General features: G+C 38.6%; 1 protein-coding gene across 3 annotated transcripts in view; it reads left to right on the forward strand.

Moving 5' to 3' along the window:
• The first annotated feature begins 5,071 nt into the window (after nt 1-5,071).
• Nucleotides 5,072-19,406, forward strand: part of grm3 (glutamate receptor, metabotropic 3) — a 38,468-nt gene continuing 24,133 nt past the window's right edge. The window contains exons 1-2 of one of the 3 annotated variants that reach the window (XM_075469730.1): nt 5,072-5,225; nt 16,975-17,037. The gene's annotated coding sequence lies outside the window, so the exon portion shown is untranslated. The remainder of the gene's footprint in view (nt 5,226-16,974; nt 17,038-19,406) is intronic. The other 2 variants (XM_075469731.1, XM_075469732.1) reach the window with 2 other exon arrangements.

Genomic DNA, 19,406 nt, shown 5'->3' on the forward strand with positions numbered 1-19,406 from the left:
AGCATGCGTACCTGTTGGGAGTGACACGTTGCAGAGTGTTACCTGAAAAATTACACTTGCTTTGAATTAAGATTGAGTTGCGAGCTTTAAAAGCACAAGTGCGGAAGTCGTTGCTTCCCTGACTAGTTCACGGGTTATAATGGCATCAAAAATAGCATGTGTTGCATACACACAGAATAAATCTTGTAGCTCATCGACACTGAGTCAAGTTGAATAGTAAGCGAGTGAGTGAGTGAGTGAGTGCGTGAGTGAGTGTCTGCTTCATGTGTTGAGGCCTCTTCTTCAGCTCATCTATGCCCTCTTATTGTCAGAATGCTGCTGCAGATAGCCTCATATCATTAATCAATTATTCACCAGTAGCTTGTTAATGTTTAATGAGTAAGGCTGCTGCGGTCAATTACTAATGAATTGTGGTCGTGGTGAAAAAGCTCAGAGGAGAGGCCAAATCATATGCTATATACAGAATGCATGTGTGTGTGCATGTGCGGACATGTACAGTATAATGTCTTTAAACGGGCGTAGTGAATGTTTACATTTGCACATGTTACATATGCAATTAATTACCATGTTATTCAGTGATTCTCTCTCACAATTTTTTACAGCTTTATTTATTAAGTACTTAATGTTTTTTTTCAAGGTATGAAGTTCAGTGGTTCAGTGAGTGTGCAACAGTTTTCTTAAGATGAATCTTTTATGTATTTGCATTTTTCTTTTATAATGAATTCATCAGCTCTGCTTTTGAAAATTATAATCAGGTTTTTCAAAGAAATTATCCGAAAATTAAGTTCTGGAGTAAAGCACGCTGGACAGAAGGTTTGTCAGGTGAGTCCCTGTTCAGTTATAAAGTATTCAGTGTGTGTGTGTGTGTGTGTGTGTGTGTGTGTGTGCGTGTGCGTGTGTGTGTGTGTGTTTGGCCGTGTTTTTGTACGGGAATTGTGAGCAGATGAACATGAGACAGGTCAGTGCACGTCCTGTGAAGTGTGTGTGGCCTGCAGTCTGTTGGCCATGCCTCTGTAACCAGGATAATTAGAGACCAACCCCCTGTTAAGAGCTATAAACAGCTAAAAACAAAACACCAGCTCAAGCACACACATTATTGTTGCCATATAAAATATACTGAGGACAAATTGCATGTGTCACACCTAATTTTCTGATGCAAAGATTATTTTAAAACGTCAGCAGCATGGTGGAAGATGTCTGAGATTCATCAAGACATGATGATGGTTATTTTTATTAATGTGTAAAGTGCAATGTCAGTTGCCAGTAAAAAAGCTGGCATGCTATGTAAAAAACAGAATGCAATGTTGTGCAGATCTCATATTAAATATTTGGTTACATCCTAAACTATTACATCTCACAACATTTTATACCCCACAGAACATGGACAAATGGGAAATGCTGAAATGTGAGCTGTTTTACCAATCGCATGAAAAATCATCTTGAATTTGATGGCAGCAACATGTCTCACAGTGTGATTTCTACATGGCCAAGGTGGATCATCCTTATATGTTACAGGAGAATTGTAATATAGATACTTGTTATTGCACATACAGTACAGGTATTCATTGGATCTTTTGCAGTGTGAGCCAATCTCATCTCATTAGGGTACTTAAAACAACCTTCATTCTCCTGCCAGGCGAGAACTAAGGTAGAGCAATGCATTGAGTGTTGCTTATCAGAATATCTGTCTGTCAACAAGATTTCCTGAAAACTACCATGCCAAATATTGTGACACCTGATGGAGGTGTGGGACAGGCAAAAGAAGAACCCATTAAATACTGGTGGGGATCATATACCCTTCTTTAAAACTGTGAAATATGTTTTAGCCTCAGTGGGGGATGTGGTGTTAAATTACCATTTAAAAAAAAAAGAAAAAAAAAGAAAATGATCCACGAGTAGTTTATTGTGTGTTGGTAAAACGGGACCCAGAGATGCTTTCATAGAGGAACAGTAGGAGAAAAAGCACAGGAGAGAGATACAAAGTTAATGACTGCCAATAAAGTGAAAATCATAACTTTATGTACAGGGTGGTACCGAAGATCTAAGGTGATATTAACCTCAGACTGTTAAAGAGCAAAAGCAACATAATGAAATTGTACAAAGACAGAAAATGGCCCATATTTACTTTTGTAAAGTCATCTGTTAGTTGAGGCTCATCGCTTTGTAAAATAAAGTCCGTAAATAAACAGTGGTGTATCAAGTAATGTTTTTATGCACATTTTGAAGTGTTGCGCTGGAAAAGTTTGAAGGACATAGTAGCGTTCTAAAAATTGTTTTCAACAACTTTGCCAAAAAAGTTTTGCATTCATTTGAGATAGTTTTTACCTTTACCTACTCAGCTTATACTCATTATAGAGGAAGAAAATATCTTTTGAGAATAAGTTTTGATGCATATGGCTGATCATGTGTGCTGTTTCCATTTCCAGAAAAGAAAGATGGGCAATACTAGTGAACATGACAGATTAATTACAACCTGTTCATGTGGATGGCCAGGGTGACTGACTTTATTTGCTTAATCTTTCTCAAGGTTTTTTCTCTGGCTAGAAGGTAGAACACCTTTTACTTTCTATAACAATCATGTTAATCAGTACCACCACTCAGATGACTGTACTAAGCCAAGTTTATTTACTCCAAAACAGTTAAAGAAACATGTATAATACAAATTTTCTTTTTAAGAGACCTTTCAAAAGTTGGTTTCAAATTTGCTTGATAATTAAATGGAAACATGACGATATATCATGATGTGTATCCTGCTACTTTGTTCTGGCAGCTTGAAATGGATCTGATTCATCACACTGAAATTGAGCAACACTCAAACATAAATATTTCCACAGCAGCCTTTACCCACTGTAGCAGTCAAGTTCAGAGCTTGGTTAAGCTGTTCCCCTGAGACATCAGCTTTCCAATCTGGAGTGAGCCTATAAAAATATCAGAAAACCCTTCCATCTTAAAGTCCAGCCTAATTGAAAAGAAACACTTACAGTTTTTGTTTAATGCAAATTAGGGTTCTTGGAGATTTGTTCTTATTTTCACCAAACTGTGGCACAAATTTTGTTTTGAGCTGCATTCCTCATCATACTGTATGTCAAGTAGAAAATTCCCCCTAAAAGTAATCAAACCTCATTTTCAGTTTATTTACTTTTTGTCCAAAGCACAAGTGACCACACTGACCAAGTTAAATGAGAGGTTGTGTTTTTTTTTAACCAGACCCGTTGTCTGACCAGTTTTCGGCACACTTCTAAGCACACTCACTCCTCTGTGTGAAGCTCCATCCATCACGAGGCCAAGACAGGACAGAAGACCATGGGAAATGAAGCATGGCTAATTCTATTAACGCGAGGACACAAACAATCTGTGGGGAATCAAAGAAGGAGGAAGCAAAATCCCAGCGGACCCTCTTCGTGCAGCATGAGCTGTGACAGTTCACCATGACAAAGCCAAAATGTTAAATTCCTCCACACACACATAAAGAAACACTCAAGGCCTCATGAGTGTAGGTGGTTTCATATCGTCAAGATTTGCCATCTATCATATATGTTGTATCGCTTTTCCTCTCAAATTATTGTGTCTTTCTCTCTTTCTTTCTTTCCTTCTTTCTGTTTCTTTCTCTCTCCGCTGTGCTGTCTGTGGAGAAAGGCACAAAGCTCACTCGCTGAGCGACCCCTTATGTGACAAAGCTGGCTTTCTAGGCTTTTTGCATATATGCATGCCATGTAGACAATGAGGCCTTTATAAGAGTAGCCAGCATCTCCGAGCTGAAACGGCAGGGATAAGGGATGAAGTCCGAGAAAGCTGTGATTGACACTGAGCACTAGTGTATGTGTTTGTGAGTTTTCCTCCTCATTCCCATGCATGTGGGTGTGTGTCAGAGAGGTGTGAAGTGGATGCTCTTTCCCTTAATTCTTCTGTAAAGTTGTCCATCTCTTTACTTCAGTTTCCTTATGCTATATAGCATTATGCACCTCTTACATGGAAAGCATCCCAGCCAGTAAGGGACTCCTTGTCATAAGACATCTGCATATGAAACAGACAAAACAACATGCCGTGGCCTTTAGCTGCAATCAAAAAACTGCTCAAAGCAAGCCCTCAGACGATGTGTCTCTATACACATGACTAACTTTACAATACAGAAATCAGGCTTTAAGTCTGAGAGCTTCTGTGTGTGAGTGTATGTGCGTGCACTGTCGTGTGTATTTGTGTTGAGTAGAGAGAGAGGACTCTCTGTGACTCAATCATGCGTGAAGAGGATTTTCTGTTCAATAGGAGCTGCACACTTGCATACTTGCATTCTAATGAATCCATGTGCATAATCTTACAAACAAGTACAGGTGCACAGATGTGTGTGTACATGCACACACAATTACACTTACCTTTACTTACAGTCACACACAGATCATTGAGTCCCATTTTGCTGCTATCATGTTAGAAAAATAGGAACACATCTAACTTGTGAAAAATAAAAACACACACAAACACAATGCAGTCTTTGGGTGCTGCACAACAACGGCTTTGGATGTGGACTTCTAGTTGTATCACCAAATTTTTCACAAATGTCTGAACAAGATGAAGTGGGCAACGGTTTTAGTGCGGTTCTCCCAGTTTTTCTTTGCCACTGACCTAAAAGAGTCTAATATTGTCCTAAAACATTAATGGAGCTTGGACGAAGAAAAAACAGGATGTGAATTTCTCCTCTCGATATGATTTGATTTGATTTTTGTTGCAAGGTTAGGACACAGTGATTGTGGACGTCCTTCTGCACCTCACACACGCATGTAAAACATTCACCTGCGGGAGCATCTATCTCTCGACTCTTTTCTTTCTCACTACCTCAGTCTCTGTCTTCACTCACAAAAGCTGGAGTTGTTGTTCTGAGTGGTAAACAAGTGCTAAGGGAGGTGAATGGCTAAGTTTTCTTTTTATCCAATAAAAATGTCTTCTTGCCAGATCGATTGTTGTTGCTAGGAGACTGAAGCATCCTTTGGCAAGGGGCTACAGCTCTCCACGTCTGTTGTTTCCCTCCCAATCTCTCTCTCTCCCTCTCTCGTTCCCTCTCCTGTGCACGCGCGCTCACACTCACACACATGCAACCAGCGGAGCTGGCGCGCTGAGCACTGGCGTCCATCCTCTCCCTCAGTGCGACTCCTCCGAGGGATCAGGAGTAGACTAAGTCAAACTTCAGCAGCTTGAGATTTGTGCGCAACATTTGAAGGACCGAAGTCACGAAGGTAGGTCTAATACATTTATTACTGATGGGCAGTTGTGCTAGATTACAGATTAGGGCGACAGGGTGCAGTGAAAAATTGACAGTCCAGGAGCGTTCAAGTGCGCGTCAGCCAGTGCAATTGCTTTGAACTTTGCGCAGGATTTAAACACCCGGTTGTACTGCACATACGCAGTTCTTATGTGTTTTTTTTAATCAGGTGCATATGGCGGATTATTATAGAGAAAGAAAGCCCTGGAAGCTCATCTATGCAAGAGATGAACGATAAAAGATATATAGAAGGTGAGACAAAGAGTATCTGCAGTTGGGTATTTTACGCTGCGCCGACAAGTTATATGGATTCATATAAACCGCACTGAGGCATGTCCCCGGGCTTTAGGCGTCCTACAGGGGGAAAGGGGTGGGTAGTGCGTCTGTGTAAACAGGCGTACAGGTGGATCAGAGAACCAGATTTCTGCACTGTTTATCAGTGGTCTTACTCTACAGCTTTCTCTAAACAATCCCCCCACACACCTTGCGCCAGAGGAGAGGTGCGTGGACTTGCACTGTAGGTACAGCAGGCAAAGTGTTTGTCCAAATCAGATGCTATAAATACTGTACTGACTTAAAACACTCGTTCATCATTGATCCGAAAAAGGTTTTCTTTTTTCACAGACAAGGTTAGAGATGTAACAGAACTTGATAAACATGCATCTTACTTCCAACACGTAACCCACGTGTAATTCCTCCCGGTGGTTTTATCTGATAATACTGAAAATAATACATTTTATTCTAAAAAACAGCAAAACTCATGACAATATTCTTGCAATAGATGTGTCTTTATAACATTCAAGTTAGCTTAGAGTGGCCTTACCTTTCCGGCAATTTTACGTTTTTCTCTCAAAATATACGTTCAGTCATACCTACATTTTTGGTGTAATATAATTTTCAAGATTGTCCCATTTCTGCACATTTTATGCACACTTCCTATTGTGTTAATATGTCAGATTCCCACCCAATCTCAAGCCATGATGAAGTAGCTATACAGTGATGTGTTGGTCAGCCATTGAATAACTTTGTTTGTTAGTGCTCAGTATCTCTCTTTTCCTAAATGAAAAGCTTCAAATTATACTGCAGTGATGTGCAGCAGAGATGTATTCCTGTTCTATTCACGCACATTTGCTGTGAGAACTACAACAACTGGGATAGCACAAAATTCTACAAAACCATGGAACTATTTTCCTTGAGGGTCGTTACATACAATTGGAATTCTAATTGCAACATCAATCCGAATATAAGTTACTAAATTAGGAGAAAGGAGATTTTAATTGAACTATTTTCTCTATGTGCTCTTTTACATTTACTATGGAGGAATTGACAGCACCTGTACAGGGAGATGTTTGAAGGGCTTGGTCCCTTGGGAGCAATGCAAATATTGACAGTAATAATACCATATCCAAAAGTAGTCTTGGGAATAAAAGAAGTGTTTTTAAACCTTAATCAAAGGTGGGGTCAGTATGTTGTGTACGAAACACTTTTTTTGTTAGTTAGTAAAATAGAAAAAGCATGTAATTATTTCCATAAATGTTGTTTAAATACCTGTATATTTCACTGGTATGCCTCTGACTTTAAACATGTTTGTGTGATGTGCAGATTGCATGTGCATTTTCAACCGTTTGTTGCCTCATTGAACATACATTTGTTACATATGACAATATGTACATTTTGTGTATCAGTAAGTATGTCACTGTGTGCTGGTCTGCAGTGGAGGGTCACACATGGTGCAGGAGAGGGCTGCAAGCGTTGGTGGGCATTTGGTGGTCTTGTCAAACCTTAAAAAACATGCTTACATACTTGTGTGTATACGTGTTTGTGTGTCTGAATGTGTGGTAGGACAGCCAGTATCTGTGTGTGAATCAGTGGAAAATTACTGTTGGTGAACGAATGTGGCCTTGAGTTTCAGCATTTTTGTGTTGGTAAATGTGCTCACATGAGCCTGTGACTGTGGATCAATGTGCGTGTGTGTGCATGTGTTAGTGTGTGTTAACGTGTGCAAAAGTGGCCTTGTAGCTTTGACAGAGCTTCTCTCACTGGACTGCATGCAGTGCAGAATAAAACCATAAGCAGCTCTAATACAGTGCATGGAAGGTAGGTTGTAACACAGACTTTGATTTGATTTGATTTGATTTTAGAAACAACACAGGAATGTTGTTAGTGGTTGTTTTTATTTTAAACAATGAACAGTTAATTTTATTTTCCATCCATCCATTATCTATACCGCTGAATCCGTCGATCGGGTCGCGGGCGGGCTGGAGCCTATCCCAGCAGTCTAATTTTATTTTCTAATATAAATTTCCTCTTTGATAAGCAAGACCACTACAACTGACAGAGTTTGTCCCATGCACAACTTATGCGAGCTGTTTCTCCTTGGACTAACCCTTAATGGTGGCTCTCCAAATCTATCAAATGTATTTTTGAATTTCAATCACTCTGTTGGGTTTGAAAAAAAAACAAGAAAAACTTAAACGTTAAGATATCCAAGGAAATTTCTAATGTGGCCCCCACAGCATGATCTCTTTTTGAGACTCCATCACTCTGAAAAAATGCCTGTATAAAACTTGACAGAACTGTGCATAATTTTTGAGACTGAAGTGTCTATACAGTACTTTATGTTTAAACAATATATTTATGAAAATGTTTGTGCGTACAGTAAATACCAAGCCTACTGCACAATTCGATTCGATTCACTCCACTTTTATTCATCTAGCACCAAATCAAAACACATGTTATTTTAAGGCACTTCAAAGATACAATCCGATTCTCTGTAATACAAGCATGATCCAATCAAATAAGATTCATTAAATTCCAAATAATACAAAATTCATACAAAGTCAATTTAAAAAAAAGTTGTCTAGATAAGGAAACCATCAGATTGCATCAAAACTTTGCTGCTGCACAGTCAGCTGAGTGGCTTTTGACGTTCTTTGGACAATGCAACCTGTATCAAATGTTGCTGCTATAAATTCCAGTTTAACTCATATTGTGTTCCACAAGGGACAAATGTTTTTAACAGAAACATCAAATATTAACATGGCTTTTTGTTCGATTTGAAAATATTTTAGATTTTAAGATAAAGTGATGGTAAAACAGCTGTTTACACATGTTGACCTGAGAAGTCGGATATGATGTAAATAAAGCACAAACTTCATGGATGCAAGAGAAGTACAAAGGGTATTTGTACCTGTCACAAATCCAGTGTGTGCATCAAATTATTGATTAACAGCTTTGTATTATTTGTGTAGAAAAAATTACAAGTTGTGCATAATAAAAGAAATCCATTCAGTATTTTAAATGCCTTGTGGGAGCATTCTCAGGGACAAATGTTCGGTAAAACACGTCACAACGATCGGGACAAAGGAAAGGCAGAAAAATTCAAGAGCTCTTATGGCTGTGCTTTTGTACACATCATTCCTGACAATCAATTTCAAAGGTTAAGTGCAACTAGAAATATATTTGAAGCTCTACAGGTGATTCTCAGGACAGAATTAAGAGCTTTTTATGTTGCTGTCCGTGGTGCTGAATACATTTTTAAAGAGCTTTGTCTTTAATACACAAAGTATGAATTAAGTGCCCGGCACATTAAACTGTATGTTTGCAACTGTTCCATTAAAGTAACAATCGTGACTTTCTTCTAATTCATACCTGTTTTTTTATTCTTGGTGCTTTCATTTGTTCATCAACACTGAAGACATGGGGATGAAAACATCTCAGTCAAAAGGAGTCTAACACACTAACAAAGATAGGTGACTCCAATCCAGTCTCATGTGAGCAACTGAACCAAATATGATAAACAAATGAATCAATGAAATATGCTGTCATTGTGAAGCTTGTATGTTTTCTTCATGCAACTGTAGGTGTCATCCAGGTGTTTCAGTTCCCTTCCACATTTCCAACACATTAGGTTAACGTATTACTTTAAATTTCTTGTAATAGGTGTGACTGTGAGTATGGCTAATTATGTGCCCTCCTAAAGAATTGTTAGGCTGTCTAACCAAAAAACATTTGTCCAAACAAGAAAGTAACCACAAAAACTTTTTTTACTCTCGAGAAGGGGTGTGATACCTTTAGCTCTGCTATCGAGAAACATCTCAGAAAAATTAAGATTGTTCTATTGTTCCAAATATTACTCTGCTTCTTTGTGGCCCAATCTGTCAGGTGGTTTATGCTCATTCTTCCTACATTTACAAAGTTTAGCCCCAAACATAAAGTTTTATTTCCTAGCAGATTAACGGGTTCATCTACCTACCAGCCTGTTTTGAAATGGTTTCTTTTAACTCAGTGAGATTTGCAAGAATTTGTTTTGACTCTTTTAAATTGACAAAATAATTAAGATAATTTAGCCTCTGTTGCATTGATTTGGCCTCAGTGAGATAGTTAGAGCACTTACACCACAGTTCAGTAGTTACAGGTAATATTAGTTTCTTTTGTTTGTTCATTTTTCACCACCGTTTCATTAGCAAAAATGTCCTGATCATCTCTTATTTCACATTGATTGTGAAATGAACAACTAATGATTTATAAATGATGACATAAGTTTAAGAATGGGGACGTCATAGTTTATGTGTGTTAAAGTTAGTTTTTTTATAGTTTGAAAGCCTCCTGAAGTTGTTTGTTTTTCAAGTTTTTGTTCAAAATTGTGTTGCTGCACTCCACATGTTCTGTTCTGTTCTGTACACTGTTCTGCATCAGTGAGGAAACAGGGAGGTGTCTGAAAATCACTGCTGCTTCCCACTGCTCACCTCTCATCATTAACTACAGTCACAACATACACAAAGCTGCACACACATATACCAGTATGCACACACACATACCTGTATGCACACACACACTGTGTAAGCACTACACCCCCCTGTTCACTACATGCACAGACATTCACACACGCATACGTACACTCGGGGGATGAGGCAGTGAAAGGGCAGTGGGATGTACAGCTGTGATGGTGTGTCTCAGAGAGAGATCAGACTCTTTAATAAATGATGATCTTGAGCATGAAAAATGTGTGTGCGTGTAAGTGTGTGAGTGTGTGGGATGGATAGTGAAAGGTGGCTTACTGGTCATGCAGTGGTTACCATCAATACAACGTTAAAGTCAAGTCCTTGAAATTAAAGAGTGTGGATTTCTTACCCCTCACACATTGTCTGCACTGTGGGATAATAACACGGGGTCACTGTTCAGCAATATGAAATAGCTCTACAAATCCACTGTATACGTAAGGGAATTTTTATGTTTTCTGTAGTACTTAGTAGGGTGATAGTCTGTAGCAAAGGAGCCTTAATGGGTGGTTGTGTGAGAAGAAGATTAAAATACCACTACTCTGAGTGTCTACATCTTTATCTCAACAATGTCAGAGGTTGGCAGTGTCACATGTTTAATTATTTGATCTATTCCAATTTAGATACTAAAAGACTGCTGCATGAATAGACTGGCTTGCTGGTTAAATGGCCTATTACACACAATAATCCCAGAAATCAAATAAAACCTTCCAGTATTTTACATTCACGTTTGAAAGAAAGGCAAATCTTAACTCTGCACTATATGTGTTCTATTTCAAAATAAATCCCATGCATTTTCTGACCATGCAAATATTACTGCCACAGAGTGTCTTCCTTAAAAGTGAACTATCTCGGTCTCAGGTTATGATCAAATTACAGGCACTACAGTAGGCACCCTTGATATTCACTCCTAATGAATAGGTGGAACCCTCTCCATTGGGCCACTCAGCTTTTTTCTTGCTCACTGCATGTGAATGTCACTGAGAAATAATCAGTGTAGTATGGTACATACAGCATTTTGCAAAATGATAAAAACAATTTTTAAATGTTGTTGTAAGGCTTGGCAATGAATGGGATTTTATTATCAGTTATATTATGGCTTATGACACAATTATGATAACTGAGCAACATATGATGATTAGTCTGCATTCTTAGTCATAATGGGGATCTGCGTTTGCCCGTCTCCTTTTCGGTATGTTTTCAATTTGCAAAACAAACTAAAACAATTGTGAAAAAACTTGAAACATTTTAAATTGCTGAGAAAAAGTTGTTAAAGGCATGGTTGGTAATCCTGTTCAGAAACACATTTTGTAATACTGGGTGAAATGGTCCGTCTGTCCTGAGAGAAATCTATACAAGATGTATTTAGAAAAAGGGACGAAAATAATCAGACCTCTGTGGCAGCTGCAGGACTGAGAAAAAGCTGACCAATCCGAGATCAGCGTCCCGCTGATCTCGGATTGGAGCGCCTACAAAAACCAATCAGATGCCTCTGCTTTCTGCCTACGCCCCCCTCTGTCGGCTCCCTGCTCCGTGTGCGCATGCGGTTCTACCGGCTTTGGATGACGCACTGACGGAATGGGGAGGGGGGGGTGGAGCTTAGAGGAGGGGACACTTTCGAATCTTGCTAGCTCTCTTGCTAGCTCTCTAGGATTACCTACCATAGCTTTAAGCTTGAGAAAAGAGGGAAACTAAACAATAAAGGGCAAAGTACATGGATCACATAACGTTTGAAAGCACATCAGGTTTTATCTACAGCTCTACCAAGATCACATCATTCTTGGAGAAGTTTTGAATTTTTTATACTTGATTTTTACTGCATCTTTTGATTATATTGTCTTATTGTGCTATCTTCTTTTTGAGTGCTTGCTTGAGTATCGGCACCTTCTGCCAATTGTCTCTATAAACCCACCTTTGACAATTGCATAATAGTAGTAGCCATGCAAAAATTCCAATTTCAATTTGCAGATTTTTTTAAAATAGTTTAAGCATCTCAGTCGTCCGGGTGGAAACCTACTTACTTAGCAGTAAGTTAAACATGGGCAGTGTTGACAGAAAGAACCAACAAAAAGTAAAAAGCCTAAGGTTTTGCAAGAGGATTGTTAACAGCAATGCGCTTTTATGCTTTATTAAAATTGTATTTATCTATTCCTCTATTTTTTTTTCCCAAATTGCCATTAATCCTTCACCAGCCTGCTTTGCGGCAGCGAGCAGTTCTGCTGTCTGGACCATTCATCACTTCCATCACTGCACACAGACTTTCCCTATTGGAGACTGTGACTGCAGAGACTGGAAGTTCTCCTTAAGAGACACCCCGTGTTCAAAAAGTCAGGTCAGGGTCCTATTCATGACATAGTAACCCATTGTCTCCAACCATCTTGAACATATCTTCTTAAGCTCAGTTAGGTTCTATTCAAAGCTATAAATCTAGTGCATAAAGTAAACTTAATGAAGAGTCATTCTGAGGATAAAAAATGACAATTATGTTTGGAATGCCCTACTCCTACAATTTCAAATCTAAGTCTATGCCTTGGGATTTATCAAGGAAACCAATAAGTCAATTATCCTATCATAAATTTTGATTATCTAATGTTTTCCAATGCAAAAACAATAAACATTTGTTTTGTAGATGAGGACAGTTTTGTCAAGAATTAAGATGTATTTTCTTAATTTAGTCAGATTTAACAGTTTACTGATTGACAAGGCAACTATTTACCTGTGCTAGGATATTATCCCAAAGCATGTTATGCAGAGAAGTATTACTCTGTTCATGAGGATATTCATGGGTAATTCTAATTCAAAAACTGACTTACCTTACTGTCGCCTCACAGCGAGAGGGTTCCAGGTTCAGCTCTCTGGGTACTCCGGCTTCCTCCCACCGTCCCACCGTCCAAAAACATGCATGTTAGGTTAATTGGAGTGAGTGTGAGTGTGTGTGTGGTTGTTTGTATTGTTTGTCTCTGTGAGGCCCTGTGATGGACTGGCAACTTGTCCAGGGTGTACCCCATCTCTCGCCCGATGACCGCTGGGATAGGCCCAGCCCCCCCGCGACCCGACCGACAGATTAAGCGAGTATAGAAAATGGATGGATGGATGGACTTACCATATATATTGCAGTGAGTTGTCCCTGGGATTCCCTAAATGGTCATAGTCTAAATGTAACTTATTTTGCTTTTGTTGATCTGAGTCCAATTTTGTCTCAGAAAGAGCTTTCCTGATTGCTCTCTGGCCTGATGCCAGAAATAGTAACACTGGCATTTTCTCAAAATCTGTAGCTTCCACATGAACGTTTCATCATAACATAGTGCTTCATCTCCGAACAACTGACACAATAAATGATTCTGTACATACTTATAAAAGTCTTAATTCAAACCTGTATCCTGGTTATTGGTATAGTTTTGCTGCTATAACTTAATGAATGATACATATGGAAAAATGTCATACTTAATGAAGAGGACAGAAACTGATTTACAGCCTGCACACAATTCTAAATACTGTCACAAAGAAGGACAAATTTTCATATAAGGATAATGGCAAACAATTTTTTTTTACCAGTTTAAACAAATTAAACATTTCATGTTTAAATACAACAGGCTGAATCTATTGCACTGCAAGGTCCAACATGCCTCTCACAGTTATGAGGGAATGGAATCCAGGGCCGAGGTGGGAAAGCAAATCAGAAAGTTAGTACAATAATTGAGTTATTATAATTAATCAAGAATGGCTGCAGTAATTGTTTTTTACACATCACTACCTAACCTGATTCAACCAAAACCAACCAACATCATTATTTCTGAGAGGCTTTTGTGCCCATCCACGCCAATTACATATATTCTTCAAACTGCTTTAGATGGACTGTAGTCAGCACTCAATGTTCAGTACGCCTTGTTTATCAACCACAGTGACAGCAGACTGGTGGGTGTGTGAACATGAATTAAATAGGATACACAAGACGTGTGCTTGTAGCAAGGTTGACTGATGCGCCATGATGTCTCCCAGGGTCATTACATGACAGTTAGGTTGATAGATGCCATCCACAGAAGGGTAATTCTCCATCTGACAAGCTCACTCCCTTTTACAATGATGAAATGCCGATCTGATGAATGCTTTCACACATTTCCCTGTTCTGGTCTGTTTTTAGGCTGAGCAGCCATTTTTAATCATATCATGTCAAATGAGTTGTGGAGGATCAAAACTTAGGGAGTACACACTGAGGAGAAAACAAAGACAGACATTGTGCTATGATGGCGCAAAGAACACTGCCTCATCATGCCATCGTTGCTTAACTCTACTCATTCGCACCGAAGAATATACAGTAAAGTCTGCAAGTTCAGACAGTTTTATCAATGAGCTCCTCTCCATTTGTTGTGGGGTGGCTTTGAATGAATGAGAGGGACTCTGCTTTGCCCTGATTTGTCAATTAATTATGTGGAAGAAAAAATAATCATTGTGGGAAAAAATAAACACTTTTGAACGGGAAAAAATGCTTTTGATGTTAAAGTATTCATTTACAGGACAACGACATTTACAAATCACGTTGATGAATTCACATATGAACACAAACCTTTGTGGCAATGAGACTTTAGACACTGTTAATCTAAGAGTATTTAGACAATGTGCAGCACACATAATGTAAATGTTGTCATTAGAGGGTGAAAGAGGCTCTCTATAAATGACCGTGTGCCCAGCAGTTTGTTGAGACTACCTTGACATGTTGTTCTGGCAAATTGTAAAACAACGTACACGAAGATGACAGCTGATTGTAAAAATAATGCGCATTAGCTGCAACCACGTTTGTTTACTGATTGGACCAAAGAAACGTTTTTCTCTTAGCTCAACTAGGAAGTGAGAAAAGTCTTTAAGTAACGAGTTGTCATGCCATTGTTGGAACATACAGTATGTTGTTTTTGATTTCATGTCTCTCAAACGATTAAAAGCACAGCATTTAGCTGCTCCATCCAACCACCCCTCCTTCCTCTGTGTGTGAACTTTGCGGCTTGTTAAACAATAGACTTGACAAGGACGTCAGCTCAGATCCGAAAATGCTTATGTGAAGCAGATAAATTATGAATTGTATTTAAGGGTATAAACAGATGACTGATGTGAATTTATCACAGCTCATTTTTCGAGAAAAGGCTTGTATCTTTCAAACAGAGTGGCACGTGCAATAAAAACAGTTAAAGGGGGCTACAGATAGCACATACACAAAAGTTTCCTATCAATTTAAAGTTGTTTTATTGTATATTAATTGCTCTTACAGTGCCAAGCTTTCTACTCTAAACCTTTTGCGGCGCTCTGTAAAAGCTCTTTTGGTGGAGCATCCTTTTGGAGGACCCACTGCACATGAGAGGCCAGTTTAGCCTTTGCGCCCCTGAAGAGCACTACTTCTTGTGTGGGTTAATCCATTTTTCTGTACTTTTTTTTTTTTTTTTGTAAATGCACCTCTTACTTCTTTTTCTTTAGTAGCACGTGGACTGTGAAATTTCACAATGTGAAACTGGTTTTGCAAAGGAAATATTAATGTTTTTTAACATAATGCTGCTTTAACCCTTTGGACTTAATGCAGGTCCCGGAGCAGACTGATTCATCAATACAGAAAAGTCTGAGCTCAGAGTATTTGATCATTGATTTTGATTTGTATATGTTGATGAAAGGGTTTAACCCAAGTAAGACCAGTGCTAACACTCAACACACACTATCAGTCAGCATCCAGTAGCAGTTTGTCAGAATCCCAGTAAAACTGCATCGTGATTTATTTTTCATGATTATTTGTGAAGGGGTAGAGCATGTTTTTTTGTTTGTTTGTTTGTTTTTGTTTTTCTTTACAATGTGCACTGATGTGCTACCAAAAAAAGAATGATGTGCATCATCTCTGCTGGCTGTTGTGTTGTTGTGTTTTGGAAGATTTTTCTGCCCTATTTATGGATTATCAGTCTATCCTGCCTAAAGTCTACTTTGTAAATAATTAATGGTCACAGCCCATTGCACCCGTTAGACCGTCAGAAGTCTGGGACACCGTATTTAAACACATACACTGTATAAACACTCGTGTAATTGCTTTGTGAGGGTTAAAGTAAAAGTACTAGACTGCACACACATTTTATCGAGGACAAAAGATACGCTGTCTTTTTCAATGAATGTACCCCAAATCTAGTCAAAAGTAATGAGTATCACTGTCCTTATTTAAGATTAAGTGATGAAGATAAAAATGGAAAGAAATCATTTGAAAAGATACATCAAGGAATTTATTGATTAACTTGTAAGAGTCTATACAAAGTCTAAATTTATTGGTGTGTAATAACAAAGCTCCTGATAACCCACCCCCTCATTTCTCTTGCTCTAAAAAGCACACATTTGCACAAACAGTGTCTTCTCATACTGTGAGATTCAGGTCACTGGTGCAGCGGTGAGTTCTGTGAGGGTCACAATAGACAGACAAACAAGCACACGCTCACATGAACACACAGTAGAAAACAAGATAGACACACAGGGATGGGTTGTGAGGCTATCTCTCCTCTCAGTGTGCCGCGGACCATCGACCCTGCATGGCTGCTCTCAGCTGGATACGTGTCATCCACAGCAGCCCTGCCTGTTAGGGGGAGAGTGAGAGCTGAGGAGGGTGTAAGGGAGGTGAAAATAAATGGGAGATCCAGTAAAGACAGGTTGGAAGAGGGAGAGGAGGGAAGAAAAAAGGGGATGTAGAGAGGATGACTTGAAATAAACTAGTGAGAGAAGCAAGAAAAGAATGTAGTTATGTGTAGCCTACTCACCTACTTGGCAGGGTCAGGGGTGAAACAGGGTTTTTCGGTCAGATGTTACTTTGCATAATAGCTACCAAAGAGAAGGATCAGTAGTCAACTCCCTGCACCCTTCTTTTTTGTGATCTACAGTTAAGTCTCTCTCTTGCAGTTGTTTGCTAATGTGTGTCTTCCATTTCCCCAGCAGGCGTTTTTGGTGATGTTGTCATGTGTCAGTTGCCATCTTCTCCTATCCTTCTTTTTTCAGGTGAGACATTTGCTCATTGTATATTGTGTATATTGATGTCATGAAAATATTTGTCCAGTTTTCATTATAGAATTCACAGGAAAAAAAAATGAATGAAACCTTTTACCAAGAGTGTTATGTGCTGCAATGGACGTGGTAGATAAAATGACTGGAGAAGTAATGCCAAGGACACATCAGGCAAAAGTAAAGATGTGTTGCGGTTTACAACTTTGGGAAGGACTCCTACACAAATACATAATCAATTCAGGAATGATATTTCTTTATGTAGTGCTTCACAGTTATGGGGATTTTGTTATGTAGCATTAAAATATTCAGAGAATCAGGAAATATTTAGGAGACAAGGCTATAAATAAATATTGCATGACGATGATCCTCAAGCCCTCAAGTGGAACTTAATAAAGACACGATTCTATTCTGAAAATAAATGCATGGACTCAGTAGTACTGCTGTAAACTACTGTCAGTAAGCACAGTCTAGTGCTGCATCAAGAAAAGCTAAATAAATCTACCATTCTAAGGAAAATAATTATATATTGCCTACATAAGGAAGATCCAGAAATGCCCCCACCTCCTCTGGGTTCTGGCTTGTTAAGGTTAAAAAAAAACATACATTTCAGGTTAATTGGTTACTCTAAAATTGACCCTTGTAGTGAGTGTGAGCGTGCATGGTTGTGTGTCTCGTTTTTTCTCCGTGTTTCCCTGTGATGGACTCGCAACCTGTCCAGGATGTACCTCACCTCTTGCCCGATGGTAGCTGGGATTGGCACATGCCCCTAGTGATCCTGAATTAGATTGAGTGGGTATAGAAAATTAATTTATGGATAGCGTGGTAATTAGTTTGTAAGTGGCCCAAATACAGCAAATACAGAATATATTTGCTTTTTGCAAATGTTTGCAATAAATAGAAGGGCACAATCCAGTGCAGATGACAGGGTATTCATAACCATTGTTACAAACCCCTTAGTCTTTTTTTCAGGTGAGATAATATTTGATTATTAAATAATGTCTGGTTAATAGAACCTTTAAATGCAAGAGTCTTCTATTATCTTAATCACAGTATGTGCTTTGCTTTCACAGTTAATCTCGAGACAGGAAGCTGGTTTTGGTCACTTTCCAAGAAGTTATAATGAAGCAAACATTTCATTTCAGTCGACACCCTGGGAGCAGAGTAAAATTACTGGGAGATATTATTTGGCACATTTTTGGGACATTGACTTCCAATTGAGCTACCAATTACAGTGACCTTGAAAAAAAAAGCTTTTTTTTAATAGTTTAGCCATATAAATATACAATTTTGTATTTCAAAATCAACATAACAAGTTCACATACCCAAAACAAACACGCAGCTATGTCTGCAGCCTTTCTGCAATATTGTCCTCAATGAGCTCATTACAAAATTCCTTTGTGTTTGTCTCAAAGTGGCCTCTAATAATCAGTTTGTTTGGAGAGTATTTCCAAGAACTAAACATTTCCCTGTAGAATACTCATTCTGTGTTTTTTTTCCACCAGTGCACAGACACACACATCTAGCAAGCATGATTGCTTCAAGAATGTATAAAAGTCTTTCAATGATGCCATCAGTGTTATCCTCTGAATAAAATAAAAAAAAGTTAAATTAAATATCCATATCAGGTAGATTCTTGTCTAATTTTGAAAGAAGACAACTTTAGCTTAACTGAGAAGTTGATACATCATATTTCATTTATTTATGTATTCATTTTCTGTTTGTTATCTATTTATTTATTCTTTTTTATTTATTCAAATGATGTACCAGCTCATCCATTGTCCAAATTCTGTGTATCTTCTATGTGTTTCCTGAACACACTCAGATCTCTGTTGGTTGAGAGAAAGGGGAGCCAAAACATAGAAATAGTCTGCTTTTAGGTCAACCCCTCAGAGAAGCACAGGCTGTGTGTATGTGCATGTGTGTTTATGTGTGGGTGAGTGTTTGTCTGGATATGTGTGTGTGTGTTTGGCTGTTTGTGTGTCATATTACAGAGCAGTGTGGTAAAGGTATGGCAGCTGCCTGCAGAAAAATCTGAGCTGTATACATCCAAGAGAAGCTTTCATCCTCCTACCTGCCCACCAAAGAGGGGAGGCATATCCTCTCGTCTTGTCACAAACAAACACACACACACCAAAACATAAATACAAACAAGTGATCAACAGGAAGCCTCATCACTATTTCCAGCTTCTGTCTTATCCATCCTGAGGAACAGAGAGGGATGGTATTTCCTAGAAAAAAAATATACGTATTGCTATAAGAAAATTTTCATTACCATAATAGTTTCAATCTCGAAACTCCATATTAGAGAAACATATTTTTTTAATTGTTCATGCATTTGTAAAATAGGAAAAACAAACACAGAG

Source organism: Odontesthes bonariensis, chromosome 7, assembly GCF_027942865.1.
Source record: "Odontesthes bonariensis isolate fOdoBon6 chromosome 7, fOdoBon6.hap1, whole genome shotgun sequence".
In the NCBI taxonomy this organism is placed as follows: Eukaryota; Metazoa; Chordata; class Actinopteri; order Atheriniformes; family Atherinopsidae; genus Odontesthes; species Odontesthes bonariensis.